The sequence below is a fragment of the Acomys russatus genome, chromosome 29 (assembly GCF_903995435.1).
Source record: "Acomys russatus chromosome 29, mAcoRus1.1, whole genome shotgun sequence".
NCBI classification, from domain to species: Eukaryota; Metazoa; Chordata; class Mammalia; order Rodentia; family Muridae; genus Acomys; species Acomys russatus.
Window position 1 is genome coordinate 8,379,291 of NC_067165.1, and position 24,784 is coordinate 8,404,074.

General features: G+C 40.4%; 1 protein-coding gene across 1 annotated transcript in view; it reads left to right on the forward strand.

Annotated features, from left to right (window-relative positions):
* Positions 1–24,784, forward strand: part of Faf1 (Fas associated factor 1) — a 296,484-nt gene that overhangs the window by 265,767 nt on the left and 5,933 nt on the right. The window lies entirely within an intron of this gene.

Genomic DNA, 24,784 nt, shown 5'->3' on the forward strand with positions numbered 1-24,784 from the left:
GTTGAGTGGTGTCAGCTACTGTAATATACCCATAAGTCCTACTTGGTTCTGTGCACTCCTCCCCTCGGCTTTTGGAGGTTGGGTTTTCCAAGCCAGCAGATGTGTCCAGAAAACTGTGTTAAAAATTAGATACTAGATCTTTCTTCTGTCACTGCTTTCTATATTATATGTAATCCTATCCAAAAAGGTTTCCTAAGGTCTCATCTTTGTATACCTCAGGGTACACATAAGAATTGTGCATACCAGCTTAATTGTTGGACTAGAAGCAACACAATTACAGGGAATAAAAATACATTATGTTAAGCTAAGGTCACTCTGTGATCTGATAGTCTTACTAGCCTTGAGGATGATGGTCTGTAGTCATAGTGTGTCTGTATTATAGCAAGATGTTTAATAATTTCATACTATTCTGGAGCAAAGTAGAAATGTACAGATAGTTAGATTTACTGATAATTAAGTGGTTGTATACAGAAAATGTTGCCTATTATCTCCATGGAGGAAACTGACAGGCTGTGTATTTAATCCTTTACTATAGACTATATTTATTAGCAATATAAATGAATATTAGATTTCTGGATTATAAAAAAATCACAGCAACCTGAAAATACTGAAACTATGGACAAAGTAATATTTTATGAAATTCTATAGAAATATATAGAAGTTCATACTTTTAACAGCTGTGATTGAATTAAGTAAATATATACTAGAAATGTATTGTGACTGCCAACAGAAAAGACAGCTACATCTTTAGAGGTGTAAGCCCAGCTGGAGGCTATAAATGGTCCTTTTCAACTCTACACTAAAATAAACTGACCCTGAGAGGGTTCTTAAACTTCATGCTCAAGAAGTCTAAAAAAAGAAGAACCTGTCCAACGCTAATAGGCAAAAGAGGACTGGAGCTTTGGAGACACTGAGACTGTCTTCAGCTTCTAAAGGCTTGCCATGACAAAAGCTCTGACTTCTTGTGAGATGCAGCACGCAGATCTGGGACCAGTGAGCTGAAAGAGGAAGCGCTATTACATACTCACTGTCTATACCTTACCAGTTACCTGTCTCTGTCATCACTATCTACTGCAAAGAGAGAAGCTGCTCTGATGAGGCACGAATCTGTGGTCCACAACCCAAGAGTGTATGGGCAGCACAAACTGGACTTGGTGGCTAGTGGCGGGTATGGGGGGAGGGGGGCAGACACACAAAATTGGGGAGGAATGAATATGATCAAAATATATTGTGAGAATTTCAAAGGATTAATTGAAAAGCTATTTTTTCCCTTGATTTTTCGATATGCCTTGGCTGTCCTGGACTTGCTTCGTAGACCAGGCTGGCCTCAAACTCAGAGATCCACCTGCCTCTGCCTCCCTGAGTGCTGAGATTACAGGTGTGTGCTGCTGCGCCCGACTGAAAAATCTTTTTTTTTTTTTTTAAAGGGATTTAAAGGAGGCAGATTTGGCCTCTTGTAAGAAAGCATTTTCTAGGAAAGAACTATCTCGTGACTGAAGTAGTGATTTTCCTGTCTTTAGAGATGACAAGAACTACTGGGTGGTAGTGGTGAATGCCTTTAATCTCTGCACTAGGGAGGCAGAGGCAGGAGGATCTCCAACTTCAAAACCAGTCTGGCTTACAGGGTGAATTCTAGGACAGTCAAGGCTACACAGAGAAATCCTGTCTTGAAAAACTAAAAAAGAAAAAGAAATAGCAAGAACTGTTTTAAGCAGTGTTCCTGCTTTCCATGGAATGAGCCTTGCTCAGCTCTAAGATACATAGTAAATCTTAATTTTTTTTTTTATTCTATTCTGACTTTAACATACCAGAATCAAGAGTTTGGCTGGGGCTTATTCAAATCTTTCACATAGATAGTCAGCTATGTGATGGAGTCACATAGCTAGCCCACTGCCAAGCCATAAATCTGCTCTGGGTAAGAGCCTGCCTCTTCTGTCTAAGCTCAGCAAACTAGAGTGGGTACTAAGTAGTGGTGGCCATTAGTCCATCCTTCTCTCACTGACCCCAGCTACTGCTCCAAGCTCTTCTCCTTCATTTTATGATGGACAAAAACATGCCTGTGCGCGCACACACACACACATACACACACACACACACACACACACACACACACACACTACATAAACAGGTGTTAGTGAAGAAGCTTCTGTCAAAGGTTTCAAGATCATGCTAGTGATTATATTCTGGGGTGAACTCCTCAACTCTGACAAATCGTAAAACTTGGAATAGAAATTACTCTTTCCCATTCTTTAATTCATACTCATGGGTCAGGAAGATGCAAAGACTACATTAATGTTTTCTTTGAAATGAATTTTGTTTTTGTTCATGAGTATGGGTATTTTACCTGCATGTATGTCTGTATCACGTGCATGTGGTGCCAGAGAAGGGACCAGAAAAGAGCACTGGATCAGTGAACCATCAGATGGGTGCTGGGAATGGAAAAGAAGCCAGATTTTCTCTTCATTAGAAACCACTTCTTTCCACAAGATCAAGATGTAGACTGAAATATTACTGCTAAAAAGAAACAGGGGGTTCATTAGCCTGCTGCTTACATGCCTTGAGCTTCCTGGCCAAGTGCAGGCTGTTGTTAATGTGGGCCAGCCTTAATGGAGAGCCCCAGTTAGTCTCACCAAAACATGTGCTCGTAACCTAGCTGTATCACATACCTGTTGTTTTCCATTGTCAAAGAAAGCTGCTCAGTGATTTTCTTCTCTTAGTGTCTCATCTAAACCCAATTCCATTTCCACTCCAACTCCTTGTTATAAGACCAATTTTTACCAAGCTTGTCCCAGTTTCTCAGGGAAAATATTGACCCAGAAATTCTTAGTCAATCTGAAGTTAGCTGCCACTGAAAGCTCCTCTGACCATTTCCTTCCTTGCTTAAGATTCTGAAGTAGTTATGCTACCCTAGTATAGTTCAAGTCCCCTGAGGGAGTTGGAAACTTAGCAACCTAGTCCCATACTACATGTCCAACCTTATTTCCATCAGCAGGAGATAGGAGATTGCTCCCTATTCACTAAAGGCGTAGACACTCTTGTGCCTCTGTGCTTTATATTCTGTTAATGTCTCCTTCAATACTCACCCTCCCTCACTGTTTCTGTCCTGTTAGAACTTAGGTTTTAATGCCGAGCTCAAACATCAGCCTGTCTGTGAAGCCCTCCCTTTTCTCCCAAGCTATGTACCATTGCGGCTTATGCATCCTTTCCTTAATAGTACTTGCCCTAGTGTTCGATAATGACTTATAGAGACAGTCCGTGCCACAGCCGCACTTCTCTCTGACGCGGTTCTTACCGCGGTGCCTCATATGTGAACTTTCAATAACTGTTGTCAAATGTTGATAACCTCAGGCTCTTCTAAATCTTACTCCTCAGTGAGCTAGAAAGGCTATTCTAGTTCACAGCAGATGCCCTAGGCCCACCCAGACTCCAATTCTAAGCCCAGAAAACCCAAGACTCTCGGCCCCTAGAGTCATAGATGGGCTGACAGTTAATGGCACTTCATCCCTCTCTAAATGCTCTTTCGAGTAGAATGACTAGTGTTTTTACAAAGCTGCTCTGTAATAGCCATCTGTGTCTGCAAGGATTAGGATCTAATTTGTAAAAGTCATCTTCAATTACAGCCAAACTAAAGACTGTTAAAAAGCACATCTTAAGTCCTTGCCTCTTTAATAACAAATAATATAAGATTTAACTATAGGAGTCTTATTGTGTCTTGAGCCTTTTTTCCACAAAGCAAAGGCTGGTTTCTCACCAGAGGATCTATTAAATGCTCTTCTGTGCCTCTCTCTCTCCCCCACAATGAAAACATGACTTCATATTAAGATTTCCCAGCTGTCCAACTATTTGCTGAGTGTCTGTTGGCTATTATCCTTTACTGAACTGAGCACTGTGGGATAACCAAAGGAGCAGCAAGCACAGGCCTTCCCCAGAAAAGCTGATTGTCAAAATGGTTGTAGAGTGGGTTTTGTTAGTAAAAGTCACCAGGAGAAAGAATAGTATTTCTTTCCAGAGCTCTACCTCTTGCACATGTTAGTGCCACAGACTTCACTGACCCTAGTTCCTCTCTGGATCTGTTATAGCCCAGACAGGTCTTTGCTAGAAAATTTTGTCTTCCTTTCCCATTCTTCCTTTCCCATTCTTACCTTTCAATTTCTATTTTACATTTGCCATCTTCTTCCCTTTCTTTATATTCTTCCTTATTGCTTTATCCCTCATCTCTTGACTCTCCTGCCTTCTCTGTTTTTCATCTACTGTCAACTCTTATTCTACCCACAAGCAGGAGCGTAGTTTTTATTTTTACAGTGACTAGCACAGGATTCTAGTATAGGAGGGTGGGAAATGACAAGCAAGTTCCAGGGACCTGTGCCCTACTTGCTCTCAAAAGACAAATTTACTTATAATTTTAAATAGCTTTCATTTGTGATTCATAAATCAGGGCAGCCTCCATTTCGTAAAATAGAATGTGAGCTTTCTTGTCTGTGTTAACTTTTTTTTCAGGGTTGAAGCAGAGAGTACCTCCCTTGTCTGACTCAGGCTGGGATTCAGGAAAGCATTTGTTTTGGGGTCTGTTTGTCTCCGTAAAGGCTTGGTTTGATTGTGGCTCGTGTAGCACGAGTGACTCCTGCGGCTTGTGCTCTGCAGGAGCTGAGTACAGAGCAATGGCCTCCAGTAACTGGCTTAGCAACTTTAACAGTTCCCATCTTTTGGTCGGCCTTCCCTATGTGAGAGTACCACCAAATGATTTAGGACATTAGCACTACTCTCAGTTACGGTCACGTAGCATTTCTCTTCTCAACCTGTTGCTCCTAAGTTATGGTGTCCTCATCACACATTTCTCTGAATTTTTGTCATCTCATTCCAAGATAGACCATTTGCTGTCAGATGGATAACTACGTGTAAACATTTAAAACTTTAGCGAGAGTACAGTGCGCCAGGGAGACTACTGTTGTGACTGTATGGAGAATAATACTGGAAAACCTTAATTGTAGCTTACCAAGCCCATGAATCAAACCACGTGATCGAGCTAAACGAAGAGCATGCTCATATTTTAGCTGAGTGCTTTTGTAACTAAGTCTTTATAACAGGTGATGTGCTCTCTATGTCTACTAAAAGATTCCTTAAGTCGGGTAAGGATTTGCATTTAACATAAAAGACCTCACATTCCATCAGATTACCTATAGTCACTGATAATTATGAAATTATAATTACAGAGTCATTCTGCCAAGCAAATGAAAGATATAGTTTAAGAAAGGAAAAGTCAAGTCTCATTATGATTAGGAATCATATTCTGAAATCTTGAGTAAAATTGTCCATGTCATGAGGTTGTCAACTTCTCTTCCTGTTTTGCAGCTTGAGTGCCCCTAGTTACAGATGAGCAGTTTCATGGACTCCTTTTAGCCCTCTCAACAGATGGGAGTCTTGTACTTTGGAATGTGTCTGAGTTGTCCCAATTCACCCTATAGAACTTCAAGAATACTGCAGTTCTTGCCTTAGAGAGTTATAGCCAGATGTTGAAGGAAACTAGAATAATCCGGCAGAATGTAGGCAGATAATAAAAACTCCAAATGTATAGTTTTCTTTCCACTGCTGTGAGTTCAAGGCCAGTCTGATCTACAAAAGTGAGTCCAGGACAACCAGGATTGTTACACAGAGAAACCTTGTCTTGAAAAACCTTAAAAAATTAAAAAAAAAAAAAAAAAAGCCTAACCTCATCCAACTTGACCTAAATATTTACATAAGCACAGAAATAACATTTGACCACATAGGCTTTTATTAAAGTTTCCTTTGCTGAAATTTTAAAAATATTATTTGTTTTATATACATGAGCCCCGCATGCATGCCTGATGCCCATGGAGGTCAAAGAACATTAGATTCCCTGGAACTGGAGTTACAGATGGTTGTAAACTACCCTGCAGGTCCTGAGACTAGAACCCAGGCTCTCTGAAGGAACAGCCAGTGCACTTAACGGCTGAGCCGTCTCTCCTACCTTCTTTGCTGAAATTCTTGAGTTGATTTTTTTTTTTTTTTTAAACTTCTTAAGCTGGCAAGTCAAACCAAAACACTTTAAAGTTTGTGTGGTGTGTGTAGCACTCTTTTAAGCTCTACTTCATTTGGGGTGTTTATGCCTCAACCTCCCTTCCAACCTCCCAGCCCTAGGTAGGAGAAAGATTAGTAGGGAGAGGGGACCCCTTTACTTTTCCTGGCTGTTTAGGGTCAAATGGAATCTTTGGGGCTATACCTGTCTCCGTGAACAGCAGGTGCAGCCAACATTCTACTCCAAGCTGCTGAGCTTGAAGCGCATCTCTCCATCTGTCTGCTCCAAACCTGGACTCTGGTCTCTTCAAACTGCTACAAGCCACATGCCATCACTGCACACCATGCCATGCTCTCCTTCTCTGTGCTCTTATTTATATCCTCAGAGCCCTAGACCATGCCCCTCTCTGTGCTACGTGAGGAAGGCTGGTAAAAGCCACAGCCCTCATGAAATAATTAGCAGGTATGGACAAGCTAAAGCTCAAACTAAAATCCTACACCTAGGATTAGAATAGAAACATATTTACATAACACAACCGAGTTTACAAAGAAACCAAAACTTCCATTACAGCTGTGCCTTTAGATAGATTCCTTCAGAGTCTCAACTACAATGCTCTAGTCAAAGCTTGGTAACATAACCAGTATATCCCGTGCTTCCCTGTGATAAAAGGAGCAGTTTCTGATTAAACTTACACAAACAACTATATTTTGCTAAATGTGCTCACAAGTGGTTTCTGAATTTGGAGGGATCAGATAGAGGAGAAACCAAATACTTCTATTTTATTCACAAAGGTATTTTTGTACAGACTTGATGTAGTTTTAAATACCTTAAGAAAAAGAAAAAAGAAAGGTTTCCTTAAATGTAGAAAACAGAAATAGGAGATAACTCAGTTAGTACTGTTCTGCAGTCCACGAGGGTCTGAACCCATATAATAAAAGCCTAATGTGCTGACTCCTGCTTGTAATCTTAGCACTGCTTAAGCAAAAACAGATGGATCCCTAGGCTTCCTGGGCAAGCTCCAGATCAGTGAGAGAACTATCTCAAAACAAGGAAAATAGTTCCTGAGGAAGTGTGCTGGGTTTGTCACCTTGATACAAGCTAGAGTCACCTAGAAAGAGAACATCAGTTGAGGAACCTCCTCCATCAGATCGTGTGTAGGCGAGTAGGTGGGGCAGCTTCTTAACCACTGTTTGATGTGGGAGGGCCCAGCCCTGTGTGGGTAGCGGTCACTCTGCGCAGGTGGTCCTGGCTTTCAAAGGAAGCAGGCTGAGTAGGCAAGAGGAGCAAGCCTGTAGGCAGCACACTCCTTGGCCTCTGCTTCAGCTCCTGCCTTGAGTTCCTGCCCTGACTTCCTTCACGACTGTAAGTTATCAGATGAAATAAACCCTTTCCTCCCCAAATTGCTTTTGGTCCTGTTACTTATCACAGGAACAGGAAATCACTCTAGGGTAGGAGCCAGGGTTGCCCTCTGCCCTCTCCCAGAGTACTCATATATACACGCACAAAAACAATAACATGGGAAATGCTTTTTTAAAGGCGGTGTTTCAAGGCTTGTTTTAAGGCTGTAAAAACCATATTCTTTATCAGTTCACAAAGTCTTATATAGTTAATTCTGTTCTGCTTGGCCTTTGGCACTTTCACACACCTCAGTTTCTTCATTTCAGCTCTGGAACTTGTTATGTAGTCCAATGATGTAATTCTCAAAGTTATCATAAGCCCGCATTTTTGTTTCCATAGTATGTGACATTTTATCATGATAACTGAAATGTTGACTGATATTTCAGATTTCTTGGCACTTTATTCAACTTTTAGAAAACAATAATTACATATCTATGCAAAGATAACTATCATTGATAAAATGTCATTGTTACATGACAGTGTTTCCAATATAGCTAACATTTTTTAAAATCTAATTAGTCTTATAAATACTTTGAGATGCTCCAATACCCATTGGAATATCCCAAAATTTGTCTGAGGTCAAAAAAGACCTAATTTAGGTTTTGGGGGATGTTTGTCAGAAATTTCAAAGGTTTAAACCTCTTGATTAGAATAGGATCACAGGTCACTGTGAGATAATATTTATTTAATCAAAGTGATAATTAGAAATTTTCAAAAGGCATGTGCAGAAAGTTACATAGTTGTAGGGGGGCGGACCTACTAAAGATAACAGTATACAAGGAATCATTTTGATAACGTGCTGACTGTTTCTTGCTTAGACCAATTTTCTAAGGGCGGCACATGGCTTCCTATTAGGAGCAGTACCATACTGCCAGCAAATTTATCCCTGTGACAGACACAGGCTCTGTAGCAGTAAGGGAAGACATCACAAAGGAGTTGAATGGAACTTGAGCCTCACACAGAGATGTTTATTGAGTGGAAGCAGAATAGCATAGAGGTAAAAGATATGATGAAGTTATACTTGAATCTGAATCCCACTCTCACTTGGCCACTGTGTAACATAGACAGCTTACTTACCCCTGACGAACTTTCATTTCATTGCCTTTTTTTTTTTTTTTTTAAGGAAATTCATAATAACTATCTCTGGATTGTGGTACAAATAGATGAGTAGTGGAGGCAGAATGTGTATGACGGGTTTACAGCTTTAAAAGGTTAAAGAAAAAAGCAATGAATTCTTCAGGGCAGGCATGGATTTAGAGGGATAAATGGCATTTTGATGCTGGATCTCACTATGTAGACAAGAATGACCTTGACCAAGAATGACTCACTATGCAGTCCAAGCTAACAACACACACCCAATAACGCTCTGCCTCAGCCTCCCCACTGCTAGGATTGCAGGTGTGTGCCTCTCACCCGTGCCCAAGAAATGGTAGCCAAATGCTCTTACTGTATCAATGGATGTTCTTTCTTTATTTTCTTTTTCTTTCTTTCTTTTCTTTCCTTTTACTTTCTTTTTTTCTTTTTTTCATTTTTGTTTGTTTGTTTGTTTGTTTGTTTGTTTTCGAGACATAGTTCATCTGTGTAGCCCTGGGTGTCCTGGAACTCAATCTGGAGACTGGGTTGGCCTTGAACTCACAGAGATCTGCCTGCCTCTGCCTCCCCGTCAAAAGTGCTGGGATTAAAGGTGTATGCCACCATGCCCAGCTATGTCATTGGAATCTTAATATCTGATATTTTAAAAGATAGAGAGATTGAGGCCAATTCTGTCGTTTTAGTGGCTAGGTCTTCCTACATCAATTAAAATCAAGCAGTCTCTCACAAACATACCCACAGGCTCTAGATAATTCCTCAATTGAAGTTCTTCTTCCAGGTGATTCTATGTTGTGGCGAGTTGACATTATTATTATAAATAATTTCTTATCTTTGAGAAACATGAAATCAAGTTGTTGGTTTTTTTTTTTTAATCCAAATTTTAAAAAAAATAGTCTCTTAATGTTTAGAGGTAAGTTTACAATTTTGTGTTGGTCTCCACTCATAGCTATCCTCACCTACATGCAGCCCATGGGCCACCAGTTGTTACCCCCATAGCCTTCAGAAAATAGTTTACACTTCTGAACAAGGCATACAGAATCCTTCACACTTTCAAGCCATGTTTTTTCCTGATGACTTTCTTACCACCTGTCTCTCACACACACAGATCCAACTTCTTAAATAAAAGAAATCAAGACCTCTCCTTGTCAGCTTTATGGCGTATTTCCATACATGTATATAGTGAGTGTTTTAAATCAGCTTAAGCAAGCTCATTTTATGTAACACTGCATTTTCATATGAGTATATATGTTCATCTTGGCATCCCCTTTTCTCCATCCTTTTTGGGCTTCTTTTAGCAATAACTGATACAAACTGTTTCTAATATCCTGGCTGCAATATTACTTCAGGAGCCAGAGCAATCAGCTGTGGTCATCACATATTCTAAATGTGTCTGAGGGGTGTTCAAGGTTGGTTCTGGCACAATTATAGTTCAACTAGCTATTTGACTAATAGTTCTTTTCCTCGAGTCAGCCAGAGTAACAAAGAAGAGTCGTAATTGAGGAATCAGATTGCCCCATCACCAACATCTTTGCATGCTTACAGGAAAATGAACATCAGAAAGAGTGCTTACAATAAGAACTTATATAACTTATTAACAAACAGTAATTTAACAGTGCTGTGCCAGTCTACCTGTCCAGTTCCCCAGGGAGATAGATACGGTCTCCTCATCTGTATCAATGTTCCATATATTATATAAAATAGTTACTGACAATTGAAATTACAGCCCCTAAAGCCTATGCTCTTTATCCTAAAGAGGAAATATTTTCTCTTTAAAAAATTTTTTAAAATAATTTATTCAGATTACATCCTGATTGTTATCCCCTCCCTTGTATCTTCCCATTCCCCCCTCCCTCCCTCTTTTACCCTATTCCCCTCCCCTAGACCTGTGACAGAATAGGAACACACACACATACACACACACACACACACTATATGATCACAGCCTCTCAGGTCTCATCCTGGTAGCCTGCTTACCCTTCCACTGAGTGCCACCAGGCCTCCCCACCAAGGGGAAGTGGTCAAATAGAAGAGACTAGAGTTCATGTCAAAGGCAGTTCTCTGCTTTCCCCACAACCATGGAGAATGAGCTGAGCTGTCCATTGGCTAGATCTGAATGTGGGGTCTGGGTTTACTGCATGCATTGTCCTTGGTTGGTACAGTAGTTTGTGCAGGCCCTGGGTCCAGATCCACCAGCCTTGATGGTCTTCTTGTGGGGCTCCTGGACCCTCTGGATCCTTCTGTCTCCCCATTCTTCCGTACTCCTCTCACCTGGAGTCCAATAACAAGTCCCAGCATCTGTCCTGATCCACTGCTGAGTGAAGACTCTCAGAGGATATCCATGTTGAGCTAATATCCACATATAAGTGAGTATATACCATGTGTGTCTTTCTGAGTCTTAGTTATCTCACTCAGGATGATCATTTCTAGTTTCATCCATTTGCTTGCAAATTTCAAGATTTCCTTGTTTTTAATAGCTGAGTAGAATTGCACAGTGTAAATGTACCACAGTTTCTTTATCCATTCTTCAACTGAGGGACATCTAGGTTGTTTCCAGATTCTGGCTTTTATGAGCAAGGCTGCATAGTTGAGCAATGTCCTTGTTGTATGGTAGGTATGGTATATGCCCAGGAGTGGTATGGCTGGGTTTTGAGGTAAATTTATGACCAATTTCCTGAGATAGCGCCAGATTGATTTTCAAAGTGGTTGTACAAGTTTGTACTCTCCCCAGCAATGAAGGAGTGTTCCCCTTGCTCCACATCCTTGCCAGCATGTGCTGTCAGTTGAGTTTTTTTATCTTAGCCATTCTTGATGGTATAAGATAGAATCTCAGAGTCATTTTGATTTTCATTTCTCTGATGACTAAGGATATTAAACATTTCTTTAAGTGTTTCTCAGCCATTTGATATTCCTCTCTTAAGAATTCTCTGTTTAGCTCTGAACCCCATTTTTTGATTGAGTTATTTGGTATGGTGGTGTTTAATTTCTTGAGTTCTTTATATATTTTGGATAGTAGCCCTTTGTCAGATGGAGGGTTGGTGAAGATGTTTTCCCAGTCTGTAGGCTGTTGCTTTGTTCTGTTGACAGTGTCTCCTGCCTTACAGAAACTTTTCAGTTTCATGAGGTCCCATTTATTAATAGTTGACCTTAGAGCTGGACTATTGGTGTTCTGTTCAGGAAGTTCTCCCATGCCAGGCCCTTCCCCATTTTTTCTTCTAATAGATTTAGTGTCTCTGGTTTTATGTTGAAGTCTTTAATCCACTTTGACTTGAGTTTTGTGTATGGTAATAAATGTGGATCTACTTGCATTTTTCTACATGTAGGCATCCAGTTAGACCAGCACCATTTGTTGAAGATGCTATCATTTTTCCATTGATTAGATTTGGCTTCTTGGTCAAAAATCAAGTGACCATGGTGTGTGGATTTACTTCTGGGTCTTTAATTTGATTCCATTAATCAACTAGCCTATAGCTGTGCCAGTAACATGCTATTTTAATTACTGTTGCTCTATAGTACAGCTTGAGATCGGGGATAGAATTTCCTCCAAATGATCTTTTATTGTACAGCAATTGTTTTAGCTATTCTGGGTTATTTGGTTTTCCATATGAAGTTGAGAATTGATCTTTCAAGGTCTTTAAAAAATTGTGTAAGTATTTTGATAGGGATTTCATTGAATCTGTAAATTGCTTTTGGTAAGATGGCCATTCTTACTATAATAATTCTCCTGATCCACAAACAAGGGAGATCTTTTTATCTTCTGAAGTCATCTTCAGTTTCCTTCTTCAGAGACTTGAAGTTTTTTTCATACACGTCTTTCACTTGCTTGATTAAAGTTACACCTAGATACTTTATATTATTTGTGGCTATTGTGAAGGGTGTAGTTTCCCAAATTTCTTTCTCAGCACAATTGCCATTTGTATACAGGAAGGTTACTGACTTTTTTTAGTTGATTTTGTATTCAGCCACTTTGCTGAAGGTGTTTATCAGCTGTAGGAGTTCTCTGGTAGAATTTTGGGGGTCACCTCTGTACACTGTTATATCATCTGGTAATAGGGATAATTTGACTTCCTCCTTTCCGATGTGGATCCCCTTGATCTCCTTTTGATGTCTTATTGCTCTAGCTAGAACTTCAGTACTATATTGAAGAGATATGCAGAGAGCAGGCAGCCTTGTCTAGTCCCTGATTTTAGTGGAATTTCTTTGAGTTTCTCTCCATTTAATTTGATATTGGCTGTTGGCTTGTTAAATATAGCCTTTATTATGTTTAGATATGTGCCTTGTATCCCTTACCTCTCCAAGACTTTAAACATGAATGGATTTTGTCAAATGCTTTTTCAGTATCTAAGGAGAGAATCCTGTGGGTTTTTTCTTTAAGTTTGTTTATATGGTGGATTACATTGATGAACTATCCCTGCATGCCTGGAATAAAGCCTACCTGGTTATAGTGAATGATATCTCTGATATGTTCTTGGATTCAGTTTACAGTTATTTTATTGAGTATTTTGAATCAATGTTCATAAGAGAAATTGGTCTGAAATTCTCTTCTTTGTTGGGTCTTTGTGAGGTTTAGGTATCAAGGTGATTGCACTCTCATAGAAAGAGTTTGGTAATGTTTCTTCTTTTTCTATTTTGTGCAGTAGTTTGAAGAGTGTGGGTATTAGCTCTTCTTTGAAGGTATGATAGAAGAAACCATCTGTCCCTGAGCTTTTTTTGGTTGGGAGACTTTTGATGGCTGCTTCTATTTATGTAGGAGAAATAGGACTATTTAATTTGTTTATCTGATCTTGATTCAACTTTGGCAAGTGAAATCTATCAAGACAGTTTTTCATTTCCTTTAGATTTTCAAATTTTGTGGTATATAGGCTTTTGAAGACTTAATGATTCTTTGTATTTCTTTAGTGTCTGTTGTTATGTCTCCTTTTTTGTTTCTGATTTTTGTTGATTTGGATAGTGTCTCTGGGCCTTTTAGTTAGTTTAGCTAAGGGTTTGTCTATCTTGTTGATTTGTCTCAAAAAAAAAAAAAAAAAGCAATAACAAAAAAAAAAAAAAAAAACACAACTGGGTCAGGGAAGAAATAAAGAAATTAGGGATGTCCTAAGATTCAATGAAAATTAAGGCACAACATATCCAAATTAATATTTAGACACATTTGTAAGCAGTGCTAAGAGGAAAGTTCATAGCACTAAGTGCCTTCATAAAGAGATTGGAAACATCTCATATAGGCAACTTAATGACACATTTGGAAGCCCTAGGGAAAGAAAGAAGTACAAACACCCAAGAGGAGTAGATGGCTGGAAAGAATCAAACTGAGGGCTGAAATCAATAAGTTAGAAACAGAATAATAATTCAACAAGTCAACAAAACCAAGAGGAAATATTTTCTTAACTATGTCAGAAGTACTCAAGGTCACCCCTTGGCTCAGCAATTTAAGGCTTCATAGAACTAGTCATATAACTATGCTCACAGCTATGGTGTGTTAGAATAAAAGGACACGGAATGAAGTTAGCAGAGGAGAGGTGCGGGGGGCCAAGTCCACGAGAGACTGGAGATGGAACTGAGGGGCTCAAGCACACGGGCAGGCGCTCCTCCCCTGAGCTGGAAACCAGCCCTCCTGATCACTTTTTCCTCAACCAATGGATTCTTAACCTTTTTTATAGATTAGACAAGACAGTGGAAAGTGGGAGACAACAAAGATGGTGGTGTAGGAAGAAACAGACAGCAAAGTCAAGAGGAAGGTAGCGGGGTTTGGTGACTTGTCAAATCAAGAGAGGGTGGAGAGAAGCAGTTGTCGGGTGATTCTGAGGTTCTTGGTCTACATGGCTAGGGATGTAGCACTGCCTCAGGAAAGCTCGTGGAGCAGAGGAAAAGGCAAGCTCACTTTCGATGCGTTGAGTCTGAGGGGCAGAAAGTCTAGGCGGTGTTTCTCGGCAGAACCTAAGGAGGTTTAAACTGTTAGGCCAGACCAGCACCAAAATGTTGAAGAGGCCAGAGAGACAACATTGGTAGTGATTATAGGGCTAGAGCGCCACTCAAACCGCCACTCTGCCATTTCCTAGCTTTCCGGTCTGGGATAAATTAATTTAGACTCTATGTAACTCATGCTCCTCATCTGTAAGATAGTGATATTGAAATACCTAGGTCACATGACTGTTGTGAGAGTGAAGTCACCGTAGAGAACGAGCACATAATAAACGTTCTCTGCGCCTGCACTGCCGTGGGGCAGCTTAACAACCCACAGCAGCATTGAGGGCCGAGTCGGCAGTGTGTGGGAAAACACTCAGTGCGTGCTTCTGACCAACCAAAGACTGTGCAAAGGGATCTTAAAATTGGGCCAGGGAAAGGTAACCATTTCAGGAGAACTGAGTAGAATAACGAGCCTTGGCAAGTCGGCCTCCTCCCTTCAAACTTGTTTAAAGGACATTGACTTGAAACCGCGGAGAATGAACCAATAACTGTTGCTGTGTTCCTGTCATGCACCAAGTACTCCAACTCTATTAGTTGTCTAAAAGGTGTTGCCTTTATTTTATAGATAAAAACAGAAGCTTAGAGAGCTAAAATTTCTCTGAGTTGCACAGCTCTAATACCTATATTTGATTCTGAAATTCCCATCCTCTCCTCACACTATGCAGAACGTAAAGTGAAGTGGATGTTACGGTTCATGTGTAAGTATGTTGATGTCTTTAAACCTTACAAAACCGTTTACCCTGCCTCAGAATTTAATTTTGTAAGTTGTTTGTGAAGCAGTGTAGTGTTCAAAATTGCTTTTATCAGAAATAAATAAAATTTGAAGGCTGTATGTGTAATTCAGTCTGACTCTTGAGCCATAAATAAAAAATCACTAGTTCTGTGCTCAGTATTACAAGTGTCAGCAGACATGCTTTGCTCACTTAAAAGTATGTGTAATAACACCACTGTAAACACAAACAACTGCCAACGTGTGTGTGCTCAGATTAGTCTTTTCTAGATACTCACTATAATTTTCAGATTCAGTGCTGGAGTTCCAGAGTGCATTAGCACATAGCTGACATGCCAGAGCCCCAGCCTCAAAGTACTTTACCTAAGCCACACCTGGCTCTTCACCCCACATCTGGACATTACATCTTTGAGTTTAATACTTAAGTCCTAAGCCTAAACATTGTTTTGCTCTTTCCAAGTTTATTTCACTTTTATAGTTGGCCTTGTGTGAACAGACCTTCATACATGCCTTGTGTGAGGCCTTGTGTGAACAGACAGACCTTCATACATGCCTTTTAGACCGTAGAGAGGGAGAGCTACAAAAGGCCCTTGTAGTTGAGAAACGGAAGACACCAAAGGCAGAAATGGTTAGCTCAAATTTACAGTCAGTTACCAAATGAAGATATGATATAATTTTTTTTTAATGAAGTTACTTGGAATTATATCTAATTGACCATTATTCTTTAGCAAGATACCTGACACATAGTGCACAAGTAACTGGTTTAGTGTGTATAAATATCTAAGAAGCATGGGTAATTAGGTTGTAACAAATTGCTGTACATATTAGACTAGAACAAGGAAGATAAACATGATGATACTCCAGGACAGAAGTGGTTTCCTCCTTAAGTTCCCTCAGGGCCTTCTTTCGTTGTAGCCCTCACCACTGTGAGCTATAATGGGCTTTGAACTGCAGTGAGCCTTTTTCTTGGTGAAGTGTTGCTCTAAGCATTGCTTAAAGGCAGATGTCCTGTTTACTGATATATTTGAGTGTTTATCAAGTGTCTTAAATGTCATAAGCACTAAAAACCAAAAACCAAAAGCACGTGTTTAGTTAATAAATGAGGAAAAACAAAGCATTTGCACACATTTGTACATCTACTGTTACTGTTTAGGTTTATATTTTCCGTGTCACCAGACAGAAATTTGTGAGCTCATGCTGCCCTCATGGCTTGAAGTTAGACAAGGCGGAGACTATAGTATAGTAGCATCCAGCCTTACTTTTTCCTAGCTCTTTCCCTCCCTCCCTTCACCCACTTGGAGTGTAACCATCAAAGTAGAACTCTCAGGCCTGTAGAGAAGAGCATGATGTATGGAGGTCAGATGTCAGAAGTGACCCATCTAGTGAGGGCTTCCAAGTGTCTTCTAGCCAGCAACTGTCAGCCTCTCATGCTGACATCTAGCAGAGCATCTGAGTGTGTGCTTCAGGAAAGGGTCTAGGCTGGGAGCTAGCATCTCCACACAAAATTTTTATTCTTCCAGCCACTTGTCTGATCTCAAGCAAGCCATGAAGTTCTCTGGGTCATATTTTCCTCTTTTGAAATATAAATTTAAATATATTCTTTTTACATCTTCTTTAGACTCTGGTACTATATGAGTCAATGATTAAATAACCTAGATATTAATAATGTTTAGTCCATTAGCAGCCATCTTCTGAGAAATATAACAAACCCACTGGCTTCCTGGTCTTCCCAGCTTTAAGACTACTCTCTATTCTTTTTTTTTTTTTTAAACACATTTTTATTGAAAAATAAAATAATTCATATTACATCTCATTTTCTATCCCATCCCATGCATCCTCCCATTCCTCCCTCCCTCCCACTTTCACCCCAATCCCTCTCCCCTATGACTGTGACTGAGGGGGACCTCCTTCCCGTGAATATGGTGCTAGGGTATCAAGTCTCTTCTTGGTAGTCCGCTATCCTTCCTCTGAGTGCCATTGGACCGCCCCAAGAAAGGGACATGGCCAAATATGGGGCACCAGAGATCCTGTGAAAGTCAGTCCCCAGTCTCCACTTAACTGTGGAGAATGTTCTGTCCCTTGGCTGGATCTGGGTTACTCTCTATTCTTTTATATGAATATTTCCCTCCCTGGCAGTTTAGGGAGACTTAAGCTTCTATTTACTGTAGCTAGAGGCGCCTATAATCTGAGGCTCTGACAGTATTTCACATTTATTTATCTGAGCCAGAGCTTAGGATCAGGTAGCAGCTAAGTCACTTAAGGTTATTCAAATGCATTGAAAATGTTGCTTAATAATTCAGAACCAGTTTTCTCTGTTTAGAGTATTAAGATTTTTAAAATCCTCCTAATTAGCCAATTCCAACAGTTTAAACAGAGAGGGAGAAAGCTGTCCCTTCTAGAAGGGCAACTGATGCAAATGTCTTACTAGCTTCTGTGTCTGGGCACTAGGACTGTCTGAGGCTATAGCAGAGCATCCAAGAGCACAGGGCCTGATGGAGTCAGCTCCTGGTGGTGCCCCAACAAGCTCTGCCTGCTGAAGGTGTGAGGTGAGGGGGTGCAGGTTCCATTTCTTTGGAGTGATGAGGCCATGGGGAAGAGTGGAGAAACTAAACCTAGCCGTTCTGCTGCCAGTCTTTCTGCAAACATTTCTGGAACTGATACAGTTTCTAGCAGCAAACTAGACCCTGGGGATAGATAGCCAATAAAATGTCATATGTGCCCTCAGAATTCAGCTTAACTGGAGACAGACTCATAAACAATTGTAAAACGGCCTGAGAATTATAACATAACTCTCTATGAAATAGATCCTCTGAGCTACATCCTTCAGAATCCCTCACCTTGTTAAGGTATAGGAATGGTATTTGAACAAAGATCAGTGTTGGCATTGCCAGTACCTACATTCTAGAACAAACCCTAACCTTGCATCTGCCAATAGACTTTGGGAGCCACCTTATCTGAAAAACCTACAGATGAAAGATGGGTATTGGCTCCGCAAGTGTGGCTTGGTCATATGCAAAGCATATGAGTAGACAATGAGAGAAACCACAGTGGATGTATGTGTTTGCTGTGCCACTATCCTGTGACCTGAGCAATGAGACTGGAAGCCGGGTGTGATTAGCTCTCTTCCAGGGAAAGGAAAGGAAGATTTAGGCTCTGTCACCGGCCTGGTTTTGTAGAGGAAGTGCCATTTAAGTTGAGCTTGAAGGATATATAGGTTAGAATGTTTGAGCTTAGACAGCAAAGACAACCTAGATGGAGGAAACAACATATACACAGATTCTGGGAAGGAAAACCCAATGCATATTTGGTCAATAGCAAACAACTCTAATTGGCTAGAGCCTAGGTCTGTGAGGGAATATTTGAAGATCAGAATAATAAAAAAATGTTGGGACCAAGATACCACCACCCTTTCAAAAAGTGTACATCTATATGTCATTTATTAATGGATTCCTTTTGCTGTATGCTCTGAAATGTTGGTGTGAGCTTGCTTTCTATTTTCTAGCACTCCATAATAGCTTCTAGTTTGGTACCTACTCTGCATACTAATTCATTAGCAACATAATATATACAAAGTACTTTAAGTTGCTCTGTTTTCTCTACAAGATGTTTGTATGAAATTTAAGGGAAAGTAAGCCATGATGGTGCGCACAGCAGTTCTATAAAGTAGGACACCGATGTCAACATCCTTACTTAAAAAGATGGAAGATCAGAGACAGAAAAGACTTGGCTGAGGTCTCCTCCCAAATATTTTCATTTCTCTTCATAGTAGTTTTGATTAAGTCCAGGAATTTGGGAGTGTCTGGTGTAGGTTTAGTAGTGTGCAGACCTTCTGGACCAGCCTTCAAAGAATGTTCCTGGTCTGCTCAGGGTTCTTGCCTTCCAGTTTCATACACTTTTGGGCTGATGAAGTGTAATATCAAAATAGCTCAGAGAAAGCCTTGGTAACATTTAAGATATTGAATGTGCTGCATCTGGTAACTAGAAATTTTAATGATCTCCTGCTGTTTTGGTAATTGGATAAGTAAATACATCAGAATAAATCACACCAGCAAGTCTTTTGTATGTCGTTAGGGACTCAACTCTTTTAACTCCTGTTCAAAGCTCCAGCTCTTGAGTGGTGCTTGTGTGCAGAACTGTGAACACGCAGGCTTGCATGGCCCTGCTTGGGTAGTAAAATGCATTCAGAATGCTTACTCTCTCCCTAGTCATGCTGCTGCTGAAGACACATTGAGCACATCACTAACTGACATCTCTACGGCCAGAGGGAAGCATTCTTTTCTAAAGCTTGTGCTAACTAGAACTTTATGTTCTTTAATCTCTAAGCTGCCTTTCCAGCTATGCCTACCATTAAAGGCCCCAACGAACCTTGTTAGAAACGAAAGCCTGGAGCCAGAAAGGGATTGCCCTGGTTTAATAAGAAATTCAGTAAGAGCTATAAGTAGAAGAGTGACAGGATGGGACCTTTATGCAATTCTCTTTCATATAGAAATGTAGAAGAGAGACCCAGGGGTACATGCTTTTCTATTGAAAGACTGCTGGGGTGTTGGGCAATGCTGTCACCATCTTACAGATAAAATATTTGAGTCTTCTCCCATAAGAGATTATGACTTGTACAGAAGATGCAGTGCCAGGATTTAAAATCCACTTGTTTCTTAATATTACTGTGCCTAGTGGTGAAATTCTGGGGCAAACAATGGCTTTGAAGTTCACAGTTCTAAACTTAGCCAATAGGCAGTATCTTCTCCCTGTTTCTCAGTGCTCTGCCATGGTCATTAGTTAGTGTTGTAATCAAGTCTTATCACAGACATCCTAGAGACCAGTTATGAAGGCCTGACTGTCTTGTGTGATATCAGCCTGTCCCCTAGGTCAGGGATTCCCTACCTCCTTCAAACCACTACATACACTGTGTCACTGATATGTCCATACTGCTTTGGGCAGGCTCAGAATCTGCCCAGCCCTAGGGCTTCTGGCAGCTCCCAGTGGAAGAAGAGACCAGTACTTATCACATCTGTAGCCTAGGTGTGCCTCTGGAGCTAATCTGCACTAGATTTCTCTTGTACACTACAGAATCTTCATCTGTGAATTTACCTATGTTGTTTGTGCTTCTGTGGGCCACAAGCTTATAATGTGCTCTGCAAAGCAGGACTTGTATTTGTTTACTCAAAATGTGCCATCCAGATTGCATGAGGGGCTAATCTTGAGAACTGACATCTCAGAGAGAGGAGACCTAGCAATTCTCAATCTTCTTAGACTTTTTACATTTTCTTTATGTTCTTTGTTCTTTTGTTCTTTTAATGCTTGGTCTGCATACTTTAGGCTTTCCCATTAACATTATTACTTAATAGTGTAGTGGCCAAAGCCACCATTAGGAATACCAAGGCAAGGAAAGGTGACTACAGCATCCCTGGCAAGATGCCAATTTTTAAAGACATTTTAACATTAAAAACGTATCATTTTTTAACCTGTCCATAAAATGGAATAAGAGGAACACTTTAAAATGATAATAATAACTTAATTAGATAATATGGAAATAATAAGCATGATGTGTGGCACTTAGAAAATGCTAAGTAAAGAGCCTATCATGCATAAGGCTCTGAGTTTAACAGCCAGCTCGGGGAAGGAAGGGAAGAAGGCAGAAAAGAGAGAAGCAAGTTAGATGCAGTATACAGTGGGCCTATAGTTTTAGCTCCTCAGAAAGCTGAGGCGGGAGGATCATTTTAGCCCAGAAGTTAAAAGCCAGTTTAGGCAGCATTTTACCACCACAGAAAGTAACAAGTAAGTGGTAACTTTTGTGAATGACAATAGTTATTATGCTTCTGGTAGTTATGTGTGTTTTGTTTTGTTTTCCTAAGAGACTAGGTTATTCAGAGCACACAAAAAGTCAGTTCTCTCAAGGTCAAAATAAATCCTAACTTGACTTTACTTCACTGTACTCTCGAAACTTACATGTGCAGCCTCTGTACTGCCTCACAGAGCAGAAAATGCTTGAGGTTTAAAATGGGAAGACTTGGGTTCAATTGAGAGCCCACCTTTGTCCGCTTCAATAGAGAATTATGTTCCCATCTACACCATGGTGTCCTCACCTGTAACAAGTGAGAATAAATAGACCTAGTTGTCTAGCAGAGCTTCACAATATATGTGAAGATGATAGTAACCACACGTATGCACTTCCTCAAAAGGAAATGTAGCAGATTTGCCCTGTAATAGGTGACTTAGCTTTACAGAAGCCTCTCATACCCTACATCTGGTGGCCAGAGCCTGGAACCCCAGGCCTGAGACTGAAGCAGGAGGAGCTCCACAAGCGCAAAGCCATCCCAGGTAGAAGTGAGCCCTGCCTCAAAGGGAAAAAGAGAAGTGCCTTCTCTGTAAAAGGAAGCTTGGCTGTGGCTTTGTGCTATAGATATGCCTAATGCTGTGTGGGACTTGGGGACTTTGGGACATTAAATAACACCTCTTCACATAACTATCTCTAGACTAATTGAAAGATATAAAACCAATTGAAAGATAAATCTGTCACTTGATTACTTATCCCCAGAAATGATCAGAATATGGTCTTGGATCTGCAGTCAAGAGGTTACTAATATATTCTTTACTCCTAAATTAGATAGACTGGCCCTGCCAAGGTATTGGTACAGCTGGACACTACAGATCCTTGCACCTTATGATAAAATAAAAGCAAGTTGGCTATTATAAAGAGAAAGAGAGCCACGTGGTGGCACCAGGACAGCCAGACTACACAGAGAAGATGTCTCAAAAAACCGAGAGGGGAGAGAGAGAATATGAGAGAGAATGAAAGTGAACACAGGCCAAGCTCAAGAGTTTTGTCCCAAATTTACCAAGCTTGTGAGAAACAGGAAGAACCCCCAGAAGTTTCTCCATGTGGAAGTATGGACATAAAATAAATGTAACCCCCCCCCCAAGTTTTACATTATTGAATCCTTACAACTCAGAGAAGAACAGTTTCAAACCCCAGTACACTTCTCTTGGTCCCTCTCCATCCTTTCTAACCCCTGATTAGCTGATACCATGAAATGGCATCTCTTAACACAGAGAAGGCACAGAATCAGTTTCCATGTGTCACTCAGTGGTGGCTGTTTTCATCTCTACAACAACCCTGTCACCAAGTAGAGAGGGAAACTGGAACCCTAAGCATCCTGCTGATTTGGCTGACACTGGCTTGAGCTCAAATGTTTGGATCTCCAAAGTTTAACTGCAGTGCCATTGATTTCTTATTAATTATTAACCCTTATATTTTCAAATTAAAAACCTAAAGAAGAAAGGTGATTTGTCTAAAGTTACGCTTTGAGAGCCAGGACTGGACTCATCTACTTTGTCCTTTACCGTCTGGCAAGATTTGGTGGCATACAGCCTTGGCAGTGAGCTGTAGGGGTTCAGAGAAGAGGCTGTGCACTGCGGTTACTGAGGGCTAAAACCTCAGAAGTAGGCAGCCTGTGACTAAAAGGGCAGATGCCCTTAAGCTTGGAGGTTTATCATGGTCCTTCTGTGCCAGGGGAATGGTTGTCTTTCACACTGCTGGGAGGGGAAGAAAGGTTGTGAACCCCTGCTGCTAGGTCTCCGTCTTGACATGATTGTCTACTGATTCAGCATAGGTTTGCTCCTGGAGTTCCGGCTCCCTTTGCTCACAGGTTGCCAGTACTTAGCCTTTTTTAAAAAAAAAAAAAAAACGAAAAAAAAAAAAAAAAACAGAGGCTATTGGTCTTCAGAGGCAAGCAAGCAAATACTAGAGCAAATCAGACAAGGAACATCCTGCCTTGAAGATGTTACGATTTTTCTAAAGTGTGTTTTGATCTAAAAGCAGAAATGTGTTTGAGAAACATTACTGCTTTCCAGTCCTCATTAAACCCAAAGGCTGGAAGGCAAAGAGCGACAAAGAACTCCCTATCATTAGGGAGTTATGGTGGAAAGTCTGAGGAACAGTCAGAAGGCTTGGGTTCAGGTCTATGTTTTTCCTATGTCAGCTATTAAGATGCATTAGGAAATAAAAAGAGACAAAAATCAGCCTACATTTTCCTTCAGAGTAAGACATTAAATTCAGACTTTGCTTTATTTGGCTCCAAAATAAAGGCAAACCTTAATAAGAAATCAATAAAACAGGCTGATCATGTCACCAAACCCATGTGAATGAACTGTTTGTGTAAATTCCTTGCAAACTATAGTGCCTTGCAAGTATAACTGCAGCCTTTTTAATAGCGCTCAGCTCCTCCTTGAGTAGCATCTAATAGTAGCGTTTTGTTCATGATGTGGTGTCTCTGCTGCAGTTGAGAGGCAGAGTGGTGTAGCTATGGAGAATTCTGTAACAGGCTAAGTGTGGTGGCATGCGTCTTTAATCCCGTGCAGGAGCCAGAAGCAGGGAGATCTAAATGGATTTGAGGCTAGCCTGTTTTACGTAGTAAGTTCCACATCAACCAGAGCAACATAGGTAAGAACGGGGGTGGGGGAGCTCGCAAGCAAGAGAACTCCCACAGAGATGTCAGAAACCCTGAAGTGACTCTAGTCCTGATCATCCATTTCACCTGGCTTAAATCACTTGGTTTCTGAGTCCCAAGTTGCCCACCTGTGATGTGAAGGCCTGAAATGTTGGATATACTAAGGCGTTTTCTCAACATAACATTCCTAGATTCCCAGTGTGGTCAAGATGAGACTCTGTCACATTAGTTTACATTTTTCACAACAGAGCATTAATTTTAGAACAGGAACTGAATGAAGCCCAGGAAGGTCATAAGGAAAAATGCATGTAATATAAAATTTCAAATTGCTGAGAAAATTGGTATAGCAAAGAAAAGCTGTGTTTGGCAGAGACCCATCCCATCTGGGCTAACATAAACACTTTACAAATGCTGTTTGAATGAGAGAATATAGCCAGTCAGGTTTCCCAGGTACAGTGAAGAAAATGCCAGCAGAGTTGACTTCCTCCTTTAACTAGAAAGTCAAACTGTGCCTGTTATCTGAGAATACCCCTCCTCCCAAAAGGAATCCCAAAGTGTTCATTCTCTGTTGATTTAGAGAGTCAATAATTCAGTAAAGTCCCAGGTAAATGGCAAAAGACAAAATCAGATTGGGTTTTTGTATTCGTATTTTATAAACATTTCAAGACTTTTTTCTAATGACCCTTGACCTTTTGCCATTCTTAAAGTGAAGATCTTACATTCTGGAATCTTGATTCAAAAAAAAAAAAAAAGAAAAAAGAAAAAAGAAAACAAACAAACTCTGGGCCATCTCTTCCAACTTCTTTGTCCATATGGACACTACCCTCAGCACTATCTCTAGCCATATGATCTAGTAACTCAGTAGTCTCCAAAGCTAAATTGCCTTGATTCACACTCTGGCTCTGCCCTTAATAACTTTCATACTTTAGACAGTCTGCTCTGTGACTTAATTTCCTCCTAAAATAAGGATAATCATTTTACTGACATTGGAGGATGATTATAAATTATTTTTGTAAATGCAGAGTAGGTCTACAATTGCCTGGTTTGAAATAAATGTTCAGAAGGTGATAGTTCTTATCATCATCTGTAAATATGCCTGTGTTTGAATATCTCTAAGTGCAG